The sequence below is a fragment of the Anomaloglossus baeobatrachus genome, chromosome 1, assembly GCF_048569485.1.
Source record: "Anomaloglossus baeobatrachus isolate aAnoBae1 chromosome 1, aAnoBae1.hap1, whole genome shotgun sequence".
Classification (NCBI taxonomy): domain Eukaryota; kingdom Metazoa; phylum Chordata; class Amphibia; order Anura; family Aromobatidae; genus Anomaloglossus; species Anomaloglossus baeobatrachus.
Genome location: NC_134353.1, coordinates 854,119,839 through 854,139,723, shown reverse-complemented (window position 1 = coordinate 854,139,723; position 19,885 = coordinate 854,119,839). Strand labels below are relative to the sequence as shown.

Genomic DNA, 19,885 nt, shown 5'->3' with positions numbered 1-19,885 from the left:
ATTACTGATCATCTGATAGTTCTGACTAATGGAGGATATTTTGCCCTTGGCCATAACAGCATATTAGATCAATCCTCTGCCTTCATAGGAATACACAGCAGATTCATTGAAATGGCTCCATTAAACTAGTGTAACAATTTCCATTTATTTTGGAAGACTTAGGGGTCGATTCATTAATACTGGAAATGCCCATGCCAGTCTTCATGAAAGGGTGTCGTGGTAGTGTAGGTGTAACTGGAGCAGTGACCTCTAAACTGGCCCTAAGATTGGGGACCTTGTGCTGTCCCTTATCCCAGAGGTAGGGTTGAAGGTAGCCAGGTCTGGACCACCAGCGTGACCCAAACTCCTATCCGAACCCTGAACTAGCACCCCCTTTTCCCCATCCCAGGAGAGGGCTGGGACCTTAGAGGGAAACCCCACAAATACCACAGACAGGGGAAAAACCAAATCACATGCACACTGCAGTCAGACACAGGAGAGAGACAATATGAACCTAGGAGGAAATAAACTACAGGGAGGAAATAAATTATCATCAGGGATATTTCCACACCACAAAGGAAAGCACACAACAGATCACCACGCTCAGGAGCACTACAATGGGACCAGTATCGCTGCAGCAACGCTGAACTGTATTTGGTGATGGGCAACTGGATCTAGTACCATATAAAGAGTGAAGACGACTGTGACTAGTCAAAGCAGCCTGAGCTCCAAACAGCAGTTCACAAGCCAGCAGGAATTAACTCCTGCTGGACTGGAGAGCAGGGAAGCTAAAACAGCCAACGCCCGAGTCAGGCTAATCAACTAAGAGACCTCAGGTTGTATGTCAGACTCTGTGGTGTGAATAGAGTCTAATGCCGCTATGACACCCAGCGAGTGCAAAGCTGAACACTGCATGACAATGACAATGGATTCACTGGATTATGATGTGCTTAATTCATTGAGAGACACATGGCATCTCTTAAGTGGCAGGTGCTTCCCCCAGAAATGTTACTCCAGAAAAGAGTTCCAGTCCCTGAATGTAGTAAGTTATGGTTCAAAAGTTGCAGAAGTTTTCATGAATTTTATGGGCTGGTATAGCCACACCCAGTCTCGCCTGTGCTTCACCCTAATTATGCTTATATTAGCGTAGATGGCTGGGACACCAATAGTTTCAATATTTTTGCTCTACTTTTGAGATGGCCAAAAATATTGTGACTTATTAAAGTGTTTTATGCACACCTCATTCAAAGAGTTTTCTTTATTTTCATGACTCTGAAAATTGTAGATTCACATTGAAGGCATCAAAACTACTTAACACATGTGGAATGAAATACTTAACAAAAAAGTGTGAAACAACTGAAAATTTGTCTTATATTCTAGGTTCTTCAAAGTAGCCACCTTTTGCTTTGATTAATGCTTTGCACACTCTTGGCATTCGCTTGATGAGCTTCAAGAGGTAGTCACCGGAAATGGTCTTCCCACAGTCTTGAAGGAGTTCCCAGAGATGCTTAGCACTTGTTGGCCCTTTTGCCTTCACTCTGCGGTCCAGCTCACCCCAAACCATCTCAATTGGGTTCAGGTCTGGTGACTGTGGATGTCAGGTCATCTGGCGTAGCACTCCATCACTCTCCTTCTTAATCAAATAGCCCTTACACAGCCTGGACGTGTGTTTGGGGTCATTGTCCTGTTGAAAAATAAATGATGGTCCAACTAAACGTAAACCAGATGGAATAGCATGCCAGTGCAAGATGCTGTGGTAGCCATGCTGGTTCAGTAAACCTTCAATTTTGAATAAATCCCCAACAGTGTCGTCAGCAAAGCACCCCCACACCAGCACACCTCCTCCTCCATGCTTCACAGTGTGAACCAGGTTACAGGTATGTGTTATATAGTCCTGGTATGTGTAGAGCTTGCTCCACATGCTGGGACCTGGGCTGGTCTCTATCCACAATTGCCTTTTTTGCAACATGGAAGCGGCTATATACAGGTTACAGGTATGTGTGCTCCATTATGGTTCTGCTTTTAACTTTATCTAGGAGGCCGCATGGCACATGAAATACAGAATATAGAGTAGGACCCCCCTATTGAGATTTGCCGTGACGTTGGCAGGGGTGGCTCAAAAAATTGATCAATTATTTGCTAAAAATCTCATTTTTTTTTTTATTATAGTACAGTTGGAATAAATCTGTGAATTTTCACTTTTTATATGATGCATGCCAATTTCAGATCGTGCTGGCTCCTTTTTTTCTCTAGTGTGAACCAGGCATGTAGAGTCCATCCGTTCACCTTTTCTGCGTTGCACAAAGACACAGTGGTTGGATCCAAAGATCTCAAATTTGGACTCATCAGACCAAAGCACAGATTTCTACTGGTCTAATATCCATTCCTTGTGTTCTTTAGCCCAAACAAGTCTCTTCTGCTTGTTGCCTGTACTTAGCAGTGGTTTCCTAGCAGCTATTTTACATTGAAGGCCTGCTGCACAAAGTCTCCTCTTAACAGTTGTTCTAGAGATATGTCTGCTGCTAGAACTTTGTGTGGCATTGACCTGGTCTCTAATCTGAGCTGCCGTTAACCTGCGATTTCTGAGGCTGGTGACTCGGATAAACTTATCCTCCGAAGCAGAGGTGACTCTTGATCTTTCTTTCCTGGGGCGGTCCTCATGTGAGCCAGTTGCTTTGTAGCGTTTGATGGTTTTTGCCAATGCACTTGGGGACACTTTCAAAGTTTTTCCAATTTTTCGGACTGACTGACCTTAATTTCTTAAAGTAATGATAGCCACTCATTTTTCTTTACTTAGCTGCTTTTTTCTTGTCATAATACAAATTCTAACAGTCTACTCAGTAGGACTATCAGTTGTGTATCCACCAGACTTCTGTACAACACAACTGATAGTCCCAACCCCATTTATAAGGCAAGAAATCCCACTTATTAAACCTGACAGGGCACACCTGTGAAGTGAGAACCATTTCCGGTGACTACCTCTCGAAGCTCATCAAGAGATTGCCAAGAGTGTGCAAAGCAGTAATCAAAGCAAAAGGTGGCTACTTTGAAGAACCTAGAATATAAGACATATTGTCAGTTGATTCACACTTTTTTGTTAAGTATTTCATTCCACATGTGTTAATTCCTAGTTTTGATGCCTTCAATGTGAATCTACAATTTTCAGAGTCATAAAAATAAAGAAAACTCTTTGAATGAGAAGGTGTGTCCAAACTTTTGGTCTGTACTGTGTATATATATATATATATATATATATATATATATATATATACACACTATATGCCGTGTTTCCCCAAAAATAAGACCTCGCCCAAAAATAAGACATCCCAGGAGTTTTCAGGGAAGCTTTAATATAAGGCTAGGTTCACATTTCCGTTGTTTTAAATCTGTCAGGTCCGTCGGCAACGGATCAGTCGTTTTTTAGATGTCAACTGATGCAACGGATGTGTTCTTCACAGGATTCCTTTCACAGGAATCCTGTGAAAAAACTGATCCGTCGCTTCCGTTACATCCGCTGTGCGTCCGTTTTTTGACGGATCAGTCATGATTCGTTTGTGTTTGGGACAGCCCAGTGGGTGTGCCAAACATACTGGGCATGCTCAGTAGAGCATGACGGAATCCAGCGCTGGATTCCGTCGTAAGATAGATTACAACGGAATCCAGCAGCATAGACATACATTACAAGCTTGATGGATGGCGACGGATTCCTGCGCGGTGTGTTCATTTTTATGGCCCGAAAAACGTTACATTCTGCGTTGCTCCCACCCGGCGGTCAGTCAAAAAGCAACTGAATGTGATGCAGCGGATGCAACGCAAGGTAATCAGTCGCAATCCGCCACTAATACAAGTCTTTGGGACACAACGGAATCCGCTAAATGGATTGCGTTGTTTACCATAGCTGCGGATTGTGACTGATACATTTTAACGGAAATGTGAGCCTAGCCTAAGACATCCCCATCAATAATGAAGTGTCATGCAGTGGTGAAAAAGTTAAAGACACTGCAGGACACTTCATTATAGGCAGCGGGCACCCCCAGAAGAGAGAAGACAGAAGAAAGAAGACCCCCGATCATACTTACCAGACGCCGACCGGGAGCAGGTGAGAGCATCAAGGTCCTGCAGCGGAACACACACGCACACACACATCAGATCACTCATACAGGCACACAGACACACAGACACACACACACACACACACATACACACTACAGATTGCATCCACACACTCACCACATCCAGCAATATCGCTTGCTTCTCGGCGGCGATACTGTGCACTGTGCGTGCAGTGATCTTGCCGGACCTGCCAAGGATCACATAGCTGGAAGCATGTGGTATCTCCGGATTTTGTTAGTGTGTGCACGCGTATGTGCGATATTGTGAGTGTTTGTGTGTGTGTGTGTGTTTGTGAGTGTATGGGATCAGATGTGTGCGTGTATGCTGTCTGATGTGTGAGTGTGTGTGAATGTATGTGATTGGATCTATGAATGTCAGCAGGAGGCAGAGGGGGACAGCGTGCAGCACAGCTGCTGAGACCGCCCACCGGAGAGCACAGGGAGAAGTGCTGTGTGTGTGTGTGTGTGTGTGAGTGTCGGCCAGACGCAGGGGAGTGTGCCGCCCCCGTGCCAGCAGCCGGCGCTGCTCGGGTCCGGCCCTTCTGTGGGTGGTGGCTAGAGGGTCTCCGGACCCGGGGGTCTCGCGGACACGCCGAATAAATGGGGGGAACGTAGATGTACGGGCTAGGCCGTGTAAAGTTCGTGATGCCACCCACAGTGTGTGGTGAGTTGGGACACCACCGCTGCTGTGATGGGGCACCCGGGGAAGATGTAGTGGCAGCTGGATGTTAACCCCTCCGTGGGTAGGGATGGTTGCCCCGCTGTCCAGTGTATAGTGCAGGGTATAGCGGCGGCAGGGGAATGCTTGTTTACTCACAGTCAATAAATCACATGAGTCTCTGGTAAACCAAGGTGATGGTGGCCGGTGCCACGGCCGGTTGCATTCAGGTCCCCCACCCAGGCTTCTGGTCTCTATCCTTTTCCTCTGCATTGACTTTGTGTAACTGGACTTCCCAGTCTAAAACTCAGGAGTCCGCACCCGGCTGGATGTGGCCTAAGGAGCCGTGCCCGCAGACGCTGGCCCGTGGGATCTATGGGACCTGGCGGTGACCTCTTATCCTTATCGGTGGGCTGTTGTCTTCTATGAGAGACTTTGGGTGGGACAAGACCTCTAGTCCTGGCCTCAATCAGTTAATTAACAAGGCCGCTTGTTTCCGGTTCTGGCTTCAGGGTCCGAGTACACCTCTTTGTGCTCCGGTTTCCGGGTCAGTTCCCCGGGTCGGTCCACCTCGGTTCTGCCGAGCCGTCTTTCTGTCTCCTACTGACGGAGACCACCGTCTGCCTCCTAGCCAGTGGCACCAGGGCTCCTACCCTGGCACCGTTCAACTTGAACCTTTCCTACTGGAGCTACACTTAGCTCCAGCCCACACTCCTCTCCAAACTGAACTTCAGGCTACACTCACTTGTTTTTCCCGCCCTTGGCTGTCTGGACCCCTGGGTGGGCTTGTCCCAACTGCCTGGTCACGCCCACTGGTGTGTCTATTTTTCCCTAAGGGGGGGTGACTAGGGTTTTAGGTCGGCTGTGTGTTTCCTAAGTGAGGGAAGGTGTTATGCGGGGGCCTATTTGTGACCACCTGGTTTTGCCAGGGCGTCACAGGAGCACAGCTGCAGGGAGATCACAGGGAGAAATGATGTGGTGTGTGTGTGTGTGTGTGTGTGTGTGTTTGTGTACGCTGTCTGATGTGTGACTGTGTTTTGATGTGTGAGTGTCGGCCAGACGCAGGGGAGCACAACTGCAGGGAGATCACAGGAAGAAATTATGTGGTGTGTGTGTTTGTGTGTTTGTGTGTGTGTGTGCGTGTGTGTGTGTGTGTGTGTGTGTGTGTGTATACGTGTACGCTGTCTGATGTGTGACTGTGTTCTGATGTGTGAGTGTCTGATGTCAGCCAGACGCAGGGGAGGCATGCAGCGTACCTGCTGTGAGATCACAGGAGGATCTAGGAGCCATACAGACGCCCGGGGCTGGTAAGTATGATGATCCTGGGATGGGGGGGACCTGCTTTTTGTGGGGGGCAAAAAAAATATAAGACAGTATCTTATTTTCGGGGAAACAGGGTGTATATATATATATATATATATATACACATATATATATACACTGTTGTGTCCCATGAATGGTAATAACCTGTTGTTTATACAGTATTTCTTGCATTGCATATTTTTCCTCCTATCAGGAAATTTCATTATTGTTACTAGGTAGATTTAGACTGTATGAATATTGTCCCTATGTTCCTCCCTTAGCTGGCTTCTGTATAGGATGCTCCTCACTTCTTCCTCAGTTTAGTCTAGAGGAACCATTGCTGAAGACACATGTGTACACCCTGAACAGATTATTCCTTTTCACCTGCCTTTACTTTGTACTTAATACAAGATTCTAGAAGGAAACTACAGCGTTTCTCCTGGTCTTCCTACAAGTCATCATTTCTGGTTGAGTTTAAAACTATCTGTGGATGCCGTTAGTGTGAGTACAAACATATATTTATCTAAGGGACTGATAATTAGAGCGCTTGGGATTCATAGCTACCAGGAAGAGACAGAATATATACATTGGGGAAAAAAAGTATTTAGTCAGCCACCAATTGTGCAAGTTTTCCCACTTATAAGGATGAGAGGCCTATAATTGACCTTGTAGGTAGACCACAACTGTGAGAGACAAAATGAGAAAACAAATCCAGAAAATCACTTTGTCTGATTTGGCAAGATTATATTTGCAAATTTTGGTGGAAAATAAGAATTTGGTCAATAACAAAAGTTCATCTCAATATCAATATTGTTATATATCCTTTGTTGGCAATCACAAGGGTCAAAAGTTTTCTGTAAGTCTTCACAAGGTTAGCACACACTATTGGTGGTATGTTTGCCCATTCCTCCATGCAGACCTCCTCTAGAGCGGTGGTGTTTTGAGACTGTCGCTGGGCAACACGAACTTTAAACTCCCTCCAAAGGTTTTCTATGGAGTTGAGATTTGGAGACTGGCTAGGCCACTCCAGGACCTTCATATGCTTCTTACGAAGCCACTCATTCATTACCCTGGCGGTGTGCTTGGGATCATCATTATCATGCTGAAAGACCCAGCTACATTTCATCTTCAATGCCCTTGCTGATGGAAGGAGGTTTGCATTCAAAATCTCACGATACATGGCCCCATTCATTCTTTCATGTACACGGATCAGCTGTCCTGGTTAATTTGCAGAGGAACAGCCCCAAAGCATGATGTTGCCACCCCCATGCTTCACAGTAGGTATGGTGTTCTTTGGATGCAACTCAGAATTCTGTCTCCTCCAAACACGACGAGTTGTGTTTCTACCAAACAGTTCTACTTTGGTTTCATCAGACCATATGACATTCTCCCAATAATCTTCTAGATAATCCAAATGCTCTCTATCAAACTTCAGATGGGCCCAGACATGTACTGGCTTAAACATGGGAACACGTCTGGCACTGCCGGATGGAGATCCTGGCAGAGTAGTGTGTTACTGATGGTAGCCTTTGTTACAGTGGTCCCAGCTCTATGCAGGTCAATCACTAGGTTCCCTCGTGTGGTTCTGGGATTTTTGCTCACCGTTCTTGTTATCATTTTGACCCCAAGGGGGGAGATCTTTTCAAACAGGTGCCATTACTACAGGTAATGAGTGATGGATAGAGGAGCCTCTTAAAGAAGAACTAACAGGTCTGTGAGAGCCAGAAATCTTGCATGTTTTTAGATGACTAAATAGTTATTTTCCACTATAATTTGCAAAAAAAAATCTTGCCAAATCAGACAAGGTGATTTTCTGGATTTGTTTTCTCATTTTGTCTCTCATTGTTGTGGTCTACCCATAATGTCAATTACAGGCCTCTTATCTTTTTAAGTGGGAAAACTTGCACAATTGGTGGCTAACTAAATCCTTTTTTCCCACTGTATCGCTGTATATATATATATATATATATATATATATATATATATATATATATATATATACGGTGTATATATATATATATATATATATATATCTAATATATAAAGCTCAGTGTATGTATGCGTGTATGTATATGTGTATGTGTGTATGTGTGTGTGTGTGTGTGTGTGTGTGTGTGTGTGTGTGTATGTCCGCTAAAGGAATCCGCACCGTAGCATTTACAATCACTGAATTTTGCACAGACGCTCCATGTGGTTCACGGAACGTCATGGACTATGTTTGGGCGGGAAATTTTAACCCCGCGCTTTCCAGTTACTCTGCAAAAATCCTGCAGCCATTAAACTGAATGGAGGTGGGAGCTGCAGGCTATAAATAGCAACTGTCAGTGGTTGCTATAGGAACAAAATAAATTGTTAGTATAAGATAGGATAGACGGATAGAGAGAGACAGAAAAAGACAGACAGAGACAGACGGAGAAAGAGACAGACGGGGAAAGAGACAGACCTGGAAAGAGACAGCCAGGCAAAGAGACAGCCGGGCAAAGAGACAGATGCCCAAAGAGACAGACGCCCAAAGAGACAGACGGGCAAAGAGACAAATGAGCAAAGAGACAGACCTGGAAAGAGACAGACCTGGAAAGAGACAGACCTGGAAAGAGACAGAGCTGGAAAGAGACAGAGCGGGAAAGAGATAGAACAGGAAAGAGACAGAGCTGGAAAGAGACAGCCCTGGAAAAAGACAGCCGTGGAAAGAGACAGCCCTGGAAAGAGACAGACAGGCAAAGAGACAGACGGACAAAGAGACAGATGGGCAGAGAGACAAACAGGCAAAGAGACAGATGGGCAAAGAGATAGACGGGCAAAGAGACAGCCCTGAAAAGAGACAGCTGGGCAAAGAGACAGCCGGGAAAAGAGACAGCCCGGCAAAGAAACAGCCTGGCAAAGAGACAGCCTGGGAAAGAGACAGACCAGGAACGAGACAGAAGGGCAAAAAGACAGCCGGGCAAAAAGACAGCCGGGCAAAAAGACAGATGGGCAAAAAGACAGCCGGACAAAGACACAGACAGGCAAAGAGACAGACAGGCAAAGAGACAGCCGGGCAAAAAGACAGCCGGGAAAAAAAGACAGCCAGACAAAGAGACAGATGGGCAAAAAGACAGCCGGACAAAGAGACAGACGGGCAAAGAGACAGACAGGCCAAGAGACAGAGAGAGACAGACAGATATAGAGATTGAGACAGACAGATGCAAATACAGACAGAGAGCTAGAAACAGACAGACAAGGAAAGAGACAGACAGCGAGACAGACAGACAGCGACACACAGACAGAGACTGGGAGAGAGCCAGAGAGCCAGTTACTATCCTGGGCAGCGCCCGGGTACTACAGCTGGTATATATATATATATATATATATATATATATATATATATATATATATATATATAAAATGCAAATCAACTTCAAGCTGTTATTACCAACACCAATTTACTATGGATAAAAAATTGGCCAAAAGTATAAAGGGTATTATTGATGCCACAAAGGAGAAAGGTCCCCAAGTGCAATTATCTAAATTGAAGCAAATAATTAAGACAAGAAAAGGAGCGGCTCTCAGCTCTGGGAGGATGATGAAAAGCACAAATCACAAATTCCACTCTTATTGATCTCCTGTCAAGTGATGAATGGATTATCCTGTTCTGTTTAGAAAGTACAACAGATGCTTTGTACAAAAGAGCTGCGATATTTAGGATTTTAGAAAGGGGTGGAGTAAACTCTAAAATGCGATTATACCCTTATCACCGTGTGTATATATATATATATATATAAATATGTGTGTGTGTGTGTGTCGTTCCTCCCAAAAGAGCTAACCAGTGTGCATGTATGGTGGAAGTGGAAATCTGTCTCAGTTTAGGATGAGTGAACCTGACTTGTAAAGTTCGGAGTTCGTACTGAACACTGTGTGTCCGGGGCTTGAATCTAAACACGTTCTTTTAAAAAAAAAAGTCTGTGTCCAAATTTGGGTGCTGTTCGCATGCTATCCTCTCAATCACACATTGGGGTGCTCAGGTACACATGGTGCTCGGCCCAGTGAGAACCACTTGCATTCTCTGAAAGGCTCTTACTGGAGGTAACAACAAAGTTTTTGGATGCTGTGTGCAAAAACACACCCTCCCCCAAAAATGCTCTGTCTATGGTTGGCTGTATGTAAGCGGAGAGTCGAACTGCCCAATGTTTGACTTCCATTATCCGTGTTACTCGAGTCAAGCCCGTTAGTTCAGGTCCCCATTACCTTATATGAGGTTCAGGCTCCGAGAGCAAATTCAAAACAAGTCTGGGTCTCAAAACAAACTTTTAACTAAAGTCTGTTCGAAGCTGAAAATCCACAGGTCCGCTCATCTCAAGTTTCAGGAAATTTGATCTAGATAAAGAAAACATTTTTCTAAAATGATAGATTCTTGGAGAGATTTTACTGTATAGCTATAGTATCATCTTCAATTGTAGACATGCAATATATAAGGTCCCAAAGTGTAGTGCATTCTCCTTGGTCTCAGAATGACCTTGTGTTGAGTCTTCTTGATCCATAGGCCTTTGTGCTCAAGCCCATAATAATTATTGCTCTGTGCTTTGTCTGAATTGTAGAGCATTGTGCTACAATGTCCATAGCAGTCTATGAGGCCATACTGTCTCTCTAATTTCTCATGGAAATACCTTGATGGACTACTAATGAGACCTATGAGGTATCATATTCTGCCTTGTAAGGCTCCAGTAAAGAAAAGCTGGTCAAACTATTAATTTGATAACTGCTTTTATTATACATAATTTAGATGAACTGCTTAAAAATCTCACAGAATTCTCTTACAAATCACTAGTTGACTTTTGGACTGCTCTACTACAAAACGACTAGGTGTAGTTACCCTTTGTATTAAGCTGTCTATATACATTAGATGTAACAGTAATGAAGAATACACAGTCTCGCACCACTAGACATTAACTTGTGGTTTTAACGCACTTGCATGGAGCACAGCTCGGGCACAAACTGATCAAGGCTGGGAGGTGCTCGTCCAGATAGAGTCGTGCATCCAGAAAACAGTCCAGGAAAGAAAAAGACAGCACACTTCAAATATGCCAAACTTGGTGGACCAGTCGAAGCGTAATCAGACGCGAAACGGCCATCGTCCTTGTCAGGAGCCTGCACCTAGCTCCTCGCCTGCCTTTTATTTTGCACCTTTGTGAATAAAGAAGATCGTTTGGCATATTTGGAGTGTGCGGTCTTTTCCTTTCCTGGACTGTTTTCTGGATACATTAGATGTAATGTTAGCTAAACTTGCCATTTTGTTGGGACTGGTTGACCACGTAATGTGCATGGTAGTATCCTGACCCACCCCAGAGACCAAAAAGAGGGATAAAGCTGTTTCATGTCAACATGCCTGACCATTTTGTACCAGAGATGTCTGGTAGTGGCTTACTGACCTCTTTTTGTTCTGAATGTGTATGGGGGATGTGGAGAAATAGCAGAAGAGCTGACATCTATCTACATTTTATGGCCATCTTTGTAAATATAACCCATATACAATCCAGTTCTTTCATTGTCTTATGATTACAATGACCATTAAGCAACACAATGAAGAAATTAATCAATCCATTCTCAGTAACGCTAAAACAATTCTTAGGGTACGTGCCTAAATTTCGGACATGCTGCATCCTGCACGCGGCGGGTCCTGACCTGCAAGGCCGTGAGTATCCTCCACAGGAGAACGCAGGAGACCGCAGTTGCTCATGGCCACGATCAGGGTTGGGGGCACTGTGGTCTCTCTCTTGTGTTCTCCCTACGGAGAACATTTGCAACTCCGCAGCAAAGAATTGACATGATTGCGGGTTGGAAATCCGCACCGCAAATCAGTTTTCGCTACGGCCCGTAGATGCACAGTGTGCATGGGATTTGTAGAAATCCCATCCAGTAAGCTTGTACTGTGGATTTGTTAAGACAGAGAAGACGGCACTTCACAATGGAGTATTTGCAATTTTTTAATATGCAATTGTAAGCAAAGTTACAGCATGAGTGGGGAGGGGGGAGTGCAGGTACGCCGGACGACGGCCGTTTCGCACTGAAACAGGTGCTTCCACAGGACCGAGTAATTCTTGTACTGTACAACGCAGCATTTTGGACGCAGCGAAAACAAGGTGCCTCCAAAATGCTGCAAACACTGATCGTGGACACGCACCCCAACAGACACGTTAGTATCTCTTGGCATTATCCCATTCAACACACCCATGTAATGGTCTTCCTCCATATTTCTCCATTCTGGACATAACCTTTAGTATAGTTACCATTATTTAAATGATATTCTGAGAATTCTCTAAGTATTAGAGTTTCTGTACCTCTTGAGGTGATGGCTAGAGCAGCGATTAGCAATGTATTCTTGCAATCCTCTGAATAACGACACTTCCATGCTTGAGTCTCCACAGAACCTGCCTTGTCCATAGTACTGCTGTGTGAGCAATCTATGACACAATCCAGAACTGTGGGCATTTTCTCTGCAGTACAGTACAGTATCGCAGAATGATGTGATGCAGGATTCACAGCGACTGGGAATGTCCATCATGAAGCCACTGAACGCTCCAGTCTCAATGCCAGATAATAGTCCCAATCTACTAATACAATTATCATTAGCCTGCTGCAATTCAATTATCCAACATCATGTCTCATACAGTCCTACCGGCACATAAAACCTTAGATGGATGTGATGGATCGTCAGAAGCGAGGATCAGAAGTGAGGGGACTTATCTCCTCAATAATTCCACCCACATTCTATTACATGACAGAAGTCAATATTAGATTAGACAAGGGAAGCTCTCTACATCCAGAAACTAATCTACATTCCTGACCAATACCATGTACACCCCAAAAATATACAATCAGCAACATAAAATACATGATATACTGTATATGGTGCTATATATAATGAGCGTCTCTGCACCACGACTAAGTAATTGTGCCAAATTTTACAAATTTTTTCTTGCAAAATTTCTAAGTAAAGAATATCTGTGATAATAAGTACAAATTTCTCAAGCAATTCTGCTTTGTTAGATTTAGTGTTCTCAATCGAGTGAGAAATATGACGATCTACTGCGCTGTGATTCCATATATCCTGATACGCAATGTCTGATGTGCCCCATGTCAATATACTATAAGAACATACACAGCCTTGCCCACGGACAGTGTCGCCTTCAATGTATAACTTAAATTTAGGGGTAAAAATAGTTACCAATATAAAAGACGTTAATTTTATGACCAATGAGTGTTGATTTATTAGAAATGTAATGGCTTGGCCTATGTACTGTCCATACCGCATAGCACAGCAGATGGAAATGGCTCTCCGTACATAAAATCCTTTGTGGTTATTGGATTCGGTTTCCTGTGTTTGTAAACAGATATACAATAATTGAATAGCTTTTGTTTAGTCTGAAGCTTCCACCGATGACGTAACCTGTACAGTCTCAGTGCTGGGTCTAGAGCACTAGAAGCCTCCGGACAGGCTGTACATAACATTTCAGGCTATCTTATATATATGTATTAATGGGCGCCTTGAATCTGGGGGTAAATGTGTTTGTCTTAATGACCGGATGGACAAACAATCAATCCTACATGCAGTCAATGAGAAGAGTGATTGGGTCTGCCTACAAAGCTAGTAAAACTTCAATTGCATCCCTAAGAAATATCAAGAAAGCTAAACAGCAGACTATAGAGGTATACGGCAGGGATCAGGGGTATATACTGCAGAATGGATCTTTGTGGAAGGAATGTTTGTATTGTGTGGCTGTGAGGATTGTTCTCTTCTTCAGTTTGGGGCTGTAAAAACCATAATTTTCTCTGTGGTGGAGGCTACGTACTCACTGCGGAGATCACAGCTAACCAGTCATTTAGAAGAAAAGACTACACTGGGTGTATACTCCAATTTATAATTATTTCATCTGAGGGTGGAAGGGAATTTCTCGGAAATGAAAATCTAAGACGGCAAGCGTACACGCCCGTAATATATCACGTAATAATGGGACATGTGGGCTTGACTTATATTCATGATGACCCTCTTCCTGACCCTATATATACATATAGAGTGTGTGTATATAGATGTAGTCATATATACACACATATATGTATATTTACAAACATATATGTGTGTGTATACAAATATATACACATTTTTATATTCATATATATATATATACTGTATATATAAATGTGTATATATATATATATATATATATATATATATATGTGTGTGCGTGTGTGTGTGCATATATATATATATACTGTATATATAATTGTGTGTATGTATATGTGTGCGTGTGTGTGTATATATATATATATATATATATATATACACACACACATTTTAGATATATATATATTCACACATACATATATGTATATATATATATATATATACATGTGAAAGATACACATACATGTGTTTATATATACTTATGCATATATATATATACATATTATACACAAACAGACATATATATATATATATATATATATATATATATATATATATATGAATATATACACATATACGCATGTATATATTTTTAGTATATATATTATGCACATATCTACTGTATGTATGTATATATATATATATATATATATATATACATATACATATACCTATGTACATACTGTGTATATATATATATATATACATATATATATATATATATATTGGGGTCTAATCTCTCTTCTTGCCCTCAGATCACTGCGGGAAGTTGTCAGTTGAGTGGCTGCAGTTAAAATTTATGGTGAACTTTTTGATTATTGTAGACATGACTGCCCCAGTAAGGCGCCGCTGGTTACAGGAATCCCCCCTCCCTCCTTACTATCCACGTTCCTGGTTATCCTCCACGCTCTGCACTGCAGTTGACTGCAGATTATCCTGTGCATGTCCAAAAAATGTATATCGTTATCAGTGTTTTAATTCAGCCGGTCCATGTTTTATTACCACTTGAAGGAAGAGCGACCACTATCAATCACGCGCACCCTTTGACGCACACTGATTCTGGTAATGAGATTTTGTTTGCCCTGACACTCTGCATTTGGCTCACTGTGCAGTTGTTTGACAAATGACAGCTCCTGTGGATGACTCAGACTCCGCAGAACCAGCAGGTCTTGTTTAACCCCTATTTTACCAGAGGGACCTTGAGAACAGAGCTCTGCAGGCAGCTGAGGCAGTGAAGAGTGAAGGCACGCTAGTTCTGCAGCATGCTTCCTGCACTTTGAGCCAAGTACAAGACTGCAATAAGTTTCCTGATGCAAGATTAACTGTGAGGGTGCAACACCATAATGTCAACGACTCATCATTCCTACTGCAACTAGCTCTATGCTTAGTCCCTAGATTAATCCATGCATTAAAGAGACACTAAATCTGAATTATATGGCACAGACATTAGCAGTGCGGTTTAATGCAACCTATTGTTCTCAGTAAGCAGCTATTTCGAGCAGAGCAGCGGATCACTGTAGTATTCTTCAAGTAAATTAGTGCAAAAACCCAACTGCCATCATAACCAACTGCCTAGTAACTAATGTCCATCCATTTAGAAAAATAAAAACCTCTAGAATCATTTACACACAATTTTAATAATAGTATAAAGAGCACATTGCGTAAGTCTGGAGAGGTAAGGTCTGGTGCTCTTTTAAAACAAATTGAAATACAGTGAAACCTTTCCAAAAGACGACCTCTTTGAGAAGACCACCCTCTTATCCAGACCAGATTTCCTTTGAAAGATTTTAATTTATTATACACATGGACTATGTTCCTTGAGAAGACCACCTCTTTGAGAAGACCACCCTCTTATCCAGACCTGATTTCCTTTGAAAGATTTTCATTTATTATACACATGGACTATCTTCCTTGAGAAGACCACCTCTTAGAAGACCACTTTTTGGTGGAAATTTGGGCGGTCATCTCCAAGAGGTTTCACTCTAGATTTCAATACAGTGTAATAAGTGAACCAAAAATATGCAAATCTAAATTCTACTAGGAATAAACCAGTGTGGTCCTTGCTATGCATTCTCTACTTAGTTACATAGGTTGAAAAAAGACCTAGGTCCATCTAGTTCAATCTTCCTCCACCAATTCGTACATAATACAATCAGTTACCTTTAGACCAATAGTCAGTTTGTCTAAATGCCCAAAAAGTTACTGAGATCATGCAATTCCGATATCTTGTGTTGTGTCGGGAAGTGTAAGCATCCTAATGATAAGTGATGGACAACTGTGAAAGTCTCTGCAGCCTGTGCACCCTCTTACCTCGTCCACCTGCTCCTAGCCGCTCATTCTCAGCAGTACTGTGTTTCTCAGTGCAGGGAGCTGTCCGCTTCTCAGTGCTGAACGGGCCACCAAATAGGGAAGACGGACTAGCACATTGGGTGGATCTTACTCTGCAGTTCTATTCTGCTGCAGTGCTGAATAAGAAGTATAAAGAGGGAAGAAAGTGTCTCACACACATACACACATGCTTTTTGTTCTGAATAAGATGAGAGGTAAAGGCGAACAGATGAAATGAACAGGGAGGGGAGATTTGTGTGTAATCAATAATTGAAACGCTGGGAGTGGAGTGGGCAATCCCAGCTCATAGTAGGAAGCAGCCTGGAGCAGCTGTGGGGGTGGAGTGAATGCAGGCATGTGGGGTTATCCGTTTTGCTTGAATAACAATGTATGAAGAGGAGAGAATAGAATAAAAGGCATCTCGTGGGTAGCCTCTGCGTTTTATCTGGGGTATTGAGTAAGAGCGAACTCCGTACGACCACCCACCATACAACTTTATTAGGGTTTGCAAGTCTGTCACTCAGAAATTCCTATTTAATGCTACCATCTTATAAACTCAAGCTCCTCATCTCATTTTTACAAGCACAAAGTAGCAATCAGTTTATTTTTAATATGGGTTTAAACATACAGCTTTCTGACTAGTTAGACCAATTACAGTTCCCTATGCCCAATAAGCTCACCATGCACAATAAGCCCACCATACACATTAAGCCCACCATACACATTAAGCCCACCATACACATTAAGCCCACCATACACATTAAACCCACCATACACATTAAGTCCACCGTACACATTAAACCCACCATACACATTAAGCCCACCATACACATTAAGCCCACCATACACATTAAACCCACCATACACATTAAGTCCACCATACACATTAAACTCCCCCATACACATTAAGCCCACCATATACATTAAGCCCACCATATGCATTAAGCCCACCATATACATTAAGCCCACCATACACATCAGAGTGTTTGTACACTACTTGGACAACCACTTGCATTGGTTCTTTTATACACCTCATACAGCCGTCATAACCACAATGGCTGTATCAATTAACTTTTTGGGAAATTACTTTGTATTGGTCACTTTTTAGTAGCTACATAAAGGACACGTGGTAGTAAAACTTGTGGTGGTCTTTATATACCCTTTCCAATCCCCATGTTTGCCCCCATTAAATAAAAGAGCTTATACTCACCTCCCGTGTTGGCGCAGTTCCACCAATGCCGGCACTTACTCTCCCAGTGCTCACATGAGGTTGTTACATCACATGAGCCTCGTTCCCAAACTCTGCTGGCTTCACTGTCCCTGTGTTCAGATGTATAAGTAATCAACAGAAAGTGAAGTTGGTGGTGATTGGGTTAGGGGGTCACGTGACATAACCTCATGTGAGCCCCGGTAAAGTGAGTGCCAACAGTTCGGCAATGGCACCAGCACTGGAGGTGAGTATAGGCTTTTTTATTTTAAATAGGGGCAAACTTGGGGAATGAAAAGTGGTTCTCCAAGTAGTGGGCAACACCTTTAATGTGTATGGTGGGTTTAATGTGTACAACCCCTTTAAGCCCGGCCATCTCTCCCATGCACAGGAGTATTCATTCAGCCAACTGCTCCTGTGTTGTGTAAGAGAAAATCTCCGACAGACATGTCTGATGAAGGCTAATTTTTGGAAGAACAAAGTCCAAAATCCAACATGTCCGATCAACATCTTCCCTAACAATCAGTCAGACATTAGTCTAATGTGTATGGTGGCCTTTAGACTAAAGTTGTCTGTACATTCTGACATTGGCAGGCTCATCCAACAGTCTAAAGTGTATGCGTTCCTCCCAACTATCCCCCAACTGATGATGTTGGGAGAGAAGACAATCTAGAATGTCTGATTTATCACTACTTGTTCTTTTGCTTTTGGTGAGATAAGCTACAACCACAGGAGCACTCCTGGATAAGTAGGAGTTGGGAGAAATAGCTGCCGGACAAACTTTTATTTTAGGATAATCGCAACAGACAAGGTAGACAGAAATTGGCTCTATCCTAAGGGTTCGGCCAACAACTATCGTTTGTCTCCCTAAGGATAGAATGAATTCTCATCTTCCTTGTCTGTTGTGGAAATTCTAAAATAAAACCTTTCAAATCACTGGAATAAGCTTGTCCTTTCTATATCTTCATGCTGTGATCATTATGATTGGAAGACAACTTTAAAACATGACAAATCAGTTTTTTGGCAGAAGAAAGATCAATTTGTCATTTGAAAACACAATATAAATTGATATTGGTGTGATTGGTCTGAAATTAGTCAAATAAGGCATTACTTGAATGACAATGGAAACTTATCAATGAAGGCTACAGCTGGGTTTACAATTAAAGATCCCATAAATATTGAACAGAGAAAGGCTAAATTCACACTTCCGTTGTTTTGCATCAGTCACAATCCGTAGCCTTGAGGAATTACGGTATCCTACAAAATATTTTGCAGGAATCCTGTTTTTCCCCATAGGCTTCTATTAGTGACGGATTGTGACTGATGATGCTGCGTTGCATCCGCTGCATCGCGGTCAGTCGTTTCTTAACTGACCGCCGGGCGGGAGCAACGCAGCCTGTAACTTTTTTGAGCAGCGCGATCCGTAGGAATTTGCTGCGCATGCGCTCTCTGGCTCCCTGCACCCGTAACCAGGATAAACAAGCAATGCGCTTTGGTTAGTTACCCGATATTTACAGAGGTTATGGGTGCAGGGAGCCCGCGCTAAGCGGTGTATGCTGGTAACCAAGATAAATATCGGGTAACCAAGCAAAAAGTGCTTTGCTTTTAGTTACCCGATATTTACCCTGGATACAGTGTGCAAAGAGGCCGACACTTCACCACTCGGCTCCGCCCCCTCCCGCACTCCGCATGTGTACACTCACACTCACACACACACACACACACACACACACTCACTCACTTGTCCCCAGCCCTGCAGTCCCCGTGGCACTGACGTCCTCAGCTCCGCCCCATGAACTCCGCCCCCCGCACACAACGGAGTCCAACAAATAAATTCTTTTCTTTGTCACCGTTGTCATCCGTTGTACAACGCATCAGTCACATGCGTCAAACAACGCATGTGACTGATGCAAAACAACGGAAGTGTGAACTTAGCCTTAGCAGTTTGCATTCGCCAATAAATTATTACAATAGGCTCAATTCGTATATCACTTATCTTTTATCATCCTACAAAAATAGAACTGCCCTCATAATGGAGTTGTATTTCTGCAATTTTTTTAGATACTATTTACAAATCTCAATCACGGATTTTAGGCACAGCAGATCAATTTTTTGGTTGATGAGACAGACTTTAATTTATTGACCATTTAGATGCATCAAGTTATATTAATATTGGTCCAACTGGTTAGAAATTTGATTTTCACAATTATTTTGTCAAAAGGTGCCCTGTGCCTTAATTTATATCCTAATTCAGTTATAGAGTATTCTGTATCTTCATATAAATCATGGTGAAATGAAAGAACTATGACTTTGTAGTATAAAAGTAACATAAGTGTTAATAATCTTGATATATATAATGC

General features: G+C 42.7%; 1 protein-coding gene across 1 annotated transcript in view; it reads right to left on the bottom strand.

Annotated features, from left to right (window-relative positions):
• Positions 1-16,638, bottom strand: part of SV2C (synaptic vesicle glycoprotein 2C) — a 377,261-nt gene extending 360,623 nt beyond the window's left edge. The window contains exon 1 of the mRNA XM_075325504.1: positions 16,301-16,638. The gene's annotated coding sequence lies outside the window, so the exon portion shown is untranslated. The remainder of the gene's footprint in view (positions 1-16,300) is intronic.
• Positions 16,639-19,885: the final 3,247 nt, after the last annotated feature.